Here is a 6,281-nt window from a genome sequence, read left to right on the forward strand (position 1 = left end):
CACCAGTGCTCACTGGAACTCATTTTGCTGTTAGTTGCCATATGTTCTGAGCAGTGTTTAGATTTAGAGCAGCTGGAGTTTTGGTCCTGAAGGACAGCAAACAACAACCAAAAGGGATGGGGAGGAGGGAGGGGGAAAGAGTAGGGGGCAGAAGTAAGAGTGAGATGGGCTGAGAACAAAGTTTCCCTTTAACATCTTACTTCTACAGCAGAATTGGGTTTATTACTACTTGGGTTGCTCTGAAGTATTGCATGCAGAAGTGACAAGGGTAAAGAGAGTTCAGAAGCAAATCCTGTTATATGCACATAGGCTAAAAGATGTAAAAGTGATTCCTGAATTGTTGGAAAAACAATCATTACTTACGTGCTTCAAACATACAAGCAGCAATGTACTGTGTGGAGAGTTTTTGGTGCTCTTTGAAGGAAGCTAGGAAATAATCTAAACTATGAAAAATGTCTGCAGTTGATTGACAGGCTGAATTTTAAGGCAGAATTGGGTGAAAAGTATGAGTGGAAGGAAGGAATACCATAAAGTCTAGCAAAATTTGGACTGTAGTCTCTATTAGCTGTCTAGTTCAGAAATAAGTGTACTTGCATGGACCACTTCCTATTCTAAATATATACCAAAAACCACAAAAGCATTGAAGTTGACATAGTTAAGCATTCAAATGTTAAGAAACATCATAGCAGGATCTTGCAGTTTGTGTGTCCATGTGCAACATAGTTCTCAGCTGGGTAACTGGATCCTCCTTCCCCTGCAAAACTTTTACTTCATGTGCCTCCTGGATGATGCACAGGGCACAGGGTGCTGCATGCAGTGCCAGCAGCTGTCAGGAGATACTCAGAGGACAAACAGACAGCAGTCCTTTCCTGGTTTACAGAATCCTGTCTTCTCACAGTTAAGTGTGCTGGGGTTTGGGGTTTCTTATAGTAGACCCCTGGCACTGCATGCTATGTAGCTGCTGATGCACTTAGTTTCATCTAAAATAGAATCATCTCTTTTATTAATAAGCTATATACTTGTAGCTTCTTCCACAGTTTGCTGCAGCAAGAAGTCCTACACCTTGATTTTATGAGGGGGTAAAAATATTTCCTTGATTTTGACATTTGCTATCAGATAATTTTATTCTGTTCCCTAACCTCTTGAATTGAAAAAGACCATGAAGAGCAAAACCCCTTTCCAGGGTGTAAGGTAGTCCAGGCCACAGCAGGTATAGGCAAAGCTAAGGTAAAAGTCCATGCTTAGTCACTGAATACTGAGGAAAGGAAAGGGTATGTGCTCTAATAAATTGCTACACCTATTCACAGGTCTAGACTAAAGTTTCCCTTCTCACTTTCAACACAGGCATCTCCCAAGCAATGTGCTGCCACCCTGTTCAGTCTAAATGTCTTAATTCCTGAAATGGTAAAGTTCATCTTATTCCTCCCCATTCTTGTCACTTTGTGAAAAGATTGTCTCTTAAAAGTGTTTTTAGGTCTAAAAACATTTTACAGAAATGGTATTTCCATTAACAGGTCCCTCGGGTTTGCCAAGAAAAATAAAAAGGACGTCGGGCCATGTTGCTAATCTTGTTTCAACACTTGCTGCCTTTTGTTAGACCTCTGGGCTCTGTGGGTTCTTCAAAAAAAGTCCTGAAATGGCCTTTCTTCTGAGTGGTGTCTAGTTGCTCATGGTGAGCCAGGCTCTAAAACTGTACCACTACAAGAGACCGATGTGACAGTAAAATTAAGTGCCTGGATGTCCCTTGCCAAAGACTATTCTGGCATGTTGCACATCAGCTATGGGTTGTTTTTTTTTTTTAAGTACTGGATAGGAGCCCAAACTGACTGAAATAACAACGTTCATCCTGCTCAGTGTACTTCAAGTACAAAGTACTAATAAAACCTTTCCTCTGGACTCATAATTTTTTGCAACAATTTTAAACCTCTGTCTGGCTTTCTGTTTCATGGACACTGCTATACAACAGCACTGAGCAGCAGGTGAACAGAGAAGGTGCTACATTCCAAGTGCACGGTTTAAGGCAAAGTGTTATCTACTGTGTGTTATCCTGAAGAAGCAGTCTCTCGGGACAAGAAGCTGTAGAAGTTATTTCTATAACTTGCTATTACAAGCGTTACTCTTGCATCAAGCTGAGGGTTAGGGGAGGAAAGAGACAATTTCAGAAGCCTACTTTATCAGTAGCCCTGATTTCCTGCCTAGTCCAGTTCCTTTTAGGATAAAATTGTCTTCTCTGCACACACTTGTGATCTTCATTAAAGTTGTGGTCTTCTGTTTATGACAATCCTGATAACAATATTTTAGCATATACAGATGGGAGATCAGCTAACAGCACGGCTTTATAGTGTTTGGTGCTGTACAAGCAGATGGGCAGTGCTCCTCTGACACTTTGCCTGAGAACAGGAGGAAGTAACTCCATCCTAATCCCTCTACCGGGCTGCCAAAGGGAGGAGGTATGCTGGAATTGCTATCCCAGCTCTGGAGAATGGGAAGGGAGGCAGCTCGGGAGCCATGAGTGTCAGGGCACAAGACAAGGATCGTGATGGTATCCAGTTCTATTTCTTTGCTATCACTCCTTTCAGTAGCAGACTGAATTGCCTGTTTCTATCTGAAAGAAACCTTTGATCTTGGGATATTCTTTGGGATATTCAGGGCTATCTTGAACCCCCTACCCATAATTTGGAAGCTGCCAGATCAGACTCCAGTTTTACACTCAGGCAAGCGGGCTACCTAGACAGGAGTGAGTGCCGTAGCTCTATTGGTAGATACAGCAATACCCCACTGAAATATCCAAAGGCTGGATTGCACACGAATCTTGGGAAGTTCCTGGAAGGAACTGAGGTAGGTGGACACTAAGGGGAGAAAGGCTGCTAGATAACAAACCACTCCTTCCAGAAGGTGTTCCTTGTTCTCTGGACAGCAGTGACACTACCTGTGCCTGGCTTTGCAACAGCCACTGGTGCTTTGTAGTTCATGGAGAGGGACGGGGCAAATAAGGGCAGAAGCTGCTGTGTGCCGCTGCAGTGATAAACTGGGGTCATGCTGTAAGACAACTCCAAACAAACTAGTGCCAACTGCATGTGGAGAATGGCCATTTGTCTGGCATCCAGAAAAGCACAACAAAACTCCTGTACTGACAAGCTGCCCTTTAGAACTAGCGCAGATCCTTCCGGAGCTGCATGTACTTCAACAGCAGGAATCTGCCAAGCCCTAAACATTCGCTCCCAGGGACTGGAGTCGTGAGTGCACGTGTCACTTTGGAGTATTTTAGGGTAACACGTCACAACTTCAGCCCATTACTGCAGTTGAAACAAGGCATGTTTGCACAGCTTTATTTTTTTTTTTCTTTTTTTTTTTAATTGGTGACTAGCTTAGCTGGAGACATGTGCAGGACTGCTGCTGCTTTTTGCCATTTTTGCTTAAGGCAATAGCAGAGCAATCTGCATGCGATTAACAGACTGGAAAAGAATAGCCAGAATTTTAGGCACTCTCTTCCCCCCTGGCAACTCCACTCCACTAGTGCAAATATTTCATGACCATTTAGGATGACTGTGGAACCATTTGTGAGTTTGGAGGTGATTGTGTGTTTATATATTATTTTTTAACTCCGAAATAAAGCCTAAACCAAACAGGAGTATAAAGTTGTGCTGCACCTAAACTTTCTGGTGCCTTTGCTAGGCAGATCTCCTTGACGTGCAGGAGGTAGGAAGTGCTTGGCTTTCTCTTTTCTTTTTAAAATTATTTAACCATAAGTCTCACTTCCCCAAAGTCTCTCAAGAGAAAACATCCTGCGTTTTCCGACAGCCCTCATCCTGCAACCAGCATAGGATAAACATGCTGAGAACTTGCCTTTCTGAAGCACTGTTTGTGTCTCCATGGATAGTTTTACTGCACAGAGAGATCACACACACTTTTAGTGACATCTACATGCAGAGATGCCAGAGCCCCACCTTGCACACCTCACTGCTCAGGTACACTGGGAACTGCATGCTTCATTCAGGTTTAATTTCACAATGGAAATGTTTCATTTTCCTTTAAACGGCTCTTTGAAACAGCATGTATTATGGGATTTCAGTGCTCTGTTGCTTTTGTATTGCTTGCTTCACTCAATGCAAAAACTTTTGTCCCGAAGTGCCTGTTTTTCTCTCCCTGAAGATGCAGAGGCTACAAAACTATTTCAGTAACATGCAATAACTAAATAGAAATTTAATGTTTGCAGTTTAATCTACAACATCTAACCCCATCAGCTTTTGTACACCCAGTCAGATAACCTGGGGACAGTACAGGTTTAACAGCACCTGAAGCTTCACTGCAAGACACAAACAAGAAGGATGTGCCCATCTTGTGGTGCTTTCATCTGTATCCTCCTCTGCATTCACTGGGTTTCCCCTCTGCACCTTCCAGCACCCCTTATGGGCCAGTGCTGCGGCAGGTCTGGCAAGGCCCTGGCCCTTGGCATCACACCCAGGTTTGAAGTTTGCTCTGTCCTGTGTCCCAGACCCCATTTAATCCCCAGCCCTCTGAGATGGGGGCAGCCACCCTGGGGCAGGTGTGGGGGTCGCAGTGCTGGGGGACATCATGGCACACAGCCTGCAGTGGCATGAGGCTCCTCAGGCCACAGCAGGGTCAGTTCACGAACCCTCTCACTAAAATGCACTATTTGAGTGTTTCTCCCTTTAACAGCCTTGTGTAGTGTTGCCCTAAAACTACACCAGTAGTTTTCCAAAACTAGGTTGTTTAGCCTACGAGAGGCTCAGGGGTGACCTTATTGCTCTCTACAACCACCTGCAAGGAAGGTGTAGCCAGGCGGGAGATGGCTTCTTCTCCCAGGAAGTCAGCGACAGGACAAGAGGACACAGTCTTCAGCTGTGCCACGGGAGGTTTAAAGTTGGACACTAGGAGGAATTTCTTCACAGAAAGGGTGATTAGACACTGGAATGGGCTGCCCAGGGAGGCGGTGGAGTCACTGTCCCTGGAGGTGTTTAAGGAACGACTGGATGTGGCACATGGTCTAATTGACAGGGTGATGTTTGGTCGTAGGTTGGACCTGATGATCGCAGAGGTCAAACCGATTGATTCCGCCCCTCCGTTTGGGAAACGCGGGTTCGGTCGGGACTCGCCGAAAGGCGCCGCCCGGGCCCTCTCCTGGCCCGCGGGAAGCGGCCACGCGCTGCACTGCCTTTTCCAACGCGAGAGAATTACTAAAAAAAAAAAACAAATCGCCCTAAACCTGGGCATGGGGAGAGCGCAGCCCAGGCTGCACACAACCCCCACCGCCCCTCACAGGGAGGGCGGCCCGCCCGGCTCGGCCGGCCCCCGGGAGCTCGGCGCGGGAAGCGGCGCCCACAGGCGCCCCGTGCAGGCCGGGCCCTGCCCCCTGGCGGCCTCCGCGCCCGGCGCGCCGCGGTAACAGCGGCCGGGCGGCCGTGAGGGCCCCCGAGCGCCGGGAAATGGCTACGGGATTGCGGCTCAAAACACCACTGAGAGGGGCCGCATTCATGTGTGTAAACAGCTAAAGGGGGTGTGAAGAGGATACAGCCAGGCTCTTCTCGGTGGTGCCAAGCAATAGGGCGTGAGGCAGTGGGCAGATACTGATACACGGGAAATTCCACCTGGAACAGATTGTCCAGAGAGGTTGTGGGGTCTCCCTCTCTGGAGATGTTAAAGAATCATCTGGACACAATCCTGTGTCAGGTGCTCTAGGATGATCCTACTTGAGCAGGGAGACTGGACCAGATGACCCTCCGTGGTCCTCTTCAGCATGACCCATGCTGTGATTTAATACACAGTACATACACCATGCCCTCCTAGCAGGGCCTGAGAGCAGCATTATGGAGGGCAGGAAGGCTGGGTGTGGGAAAGGAGGAAACCCAGGTACGGGGGTGAGGCTGTGGAGCTACTGCCCTTGCACTGCATGCCTCCTGCGAGGAAGGTTTATGGGAATTCACTCAAGTATCAAGGGAGGTCTATGCTAATTCACTCAAATATCAAGGGAAACTGCTACGGTGGTTTTCCCAGGATGAGGCTCTATTCTTCAGCACTGTTGCTGGGTGTGCTAACCCCTTGATTTCCCTAAATACTGGGAATTTGGCTATATCATTTGCAGTAGTAAAAGCCTGTTTATGTTTTCCTGTTATCTTTTAATACAATTTTACTCATTTGTAGACTTGAAAGTGTGATTGTTCAAACCACTGCGGCAAACCTAGTCTCACAAACTGATGTTAACTAATTTATACAGAAGTTTGACCCAAAAATTTAAAATTAAAGTACAGGTATCCCTATAC

The 6,281-nt window shown here is 46.5% G+C and overlaps 1 protein-coding gene across 1 annotated transcript in view; it reads left to right on the plus strand.

The window, feature by feature from the left end:
* PGBD5 (piggyBac transposable element derived 5) overlaps nt 1-6,281 on the plus strand; it is a 316,445-nt gene that overhangs the window by 302,111 nt on the left and 8,053 nt on the right. The window lies entirely within an intron of this gene.

Source organism: Melozone crissalis, unplaced genomic scaffold (assembly GCF_028551555.1).
Source record: "Melozone crissalis strain CALT ecotype California unplaced genomic scaffold, PUWL_Pcris_2 ptg000027l_1, whole genome shotgun sequence".
Classification (NCBI taxonomy): domain Eukaryota; kingdom Metazoa; phylum Chordata; class Aves; order Passeriformes; family Passerellidae; genus Melozone; species Melozone crissalis.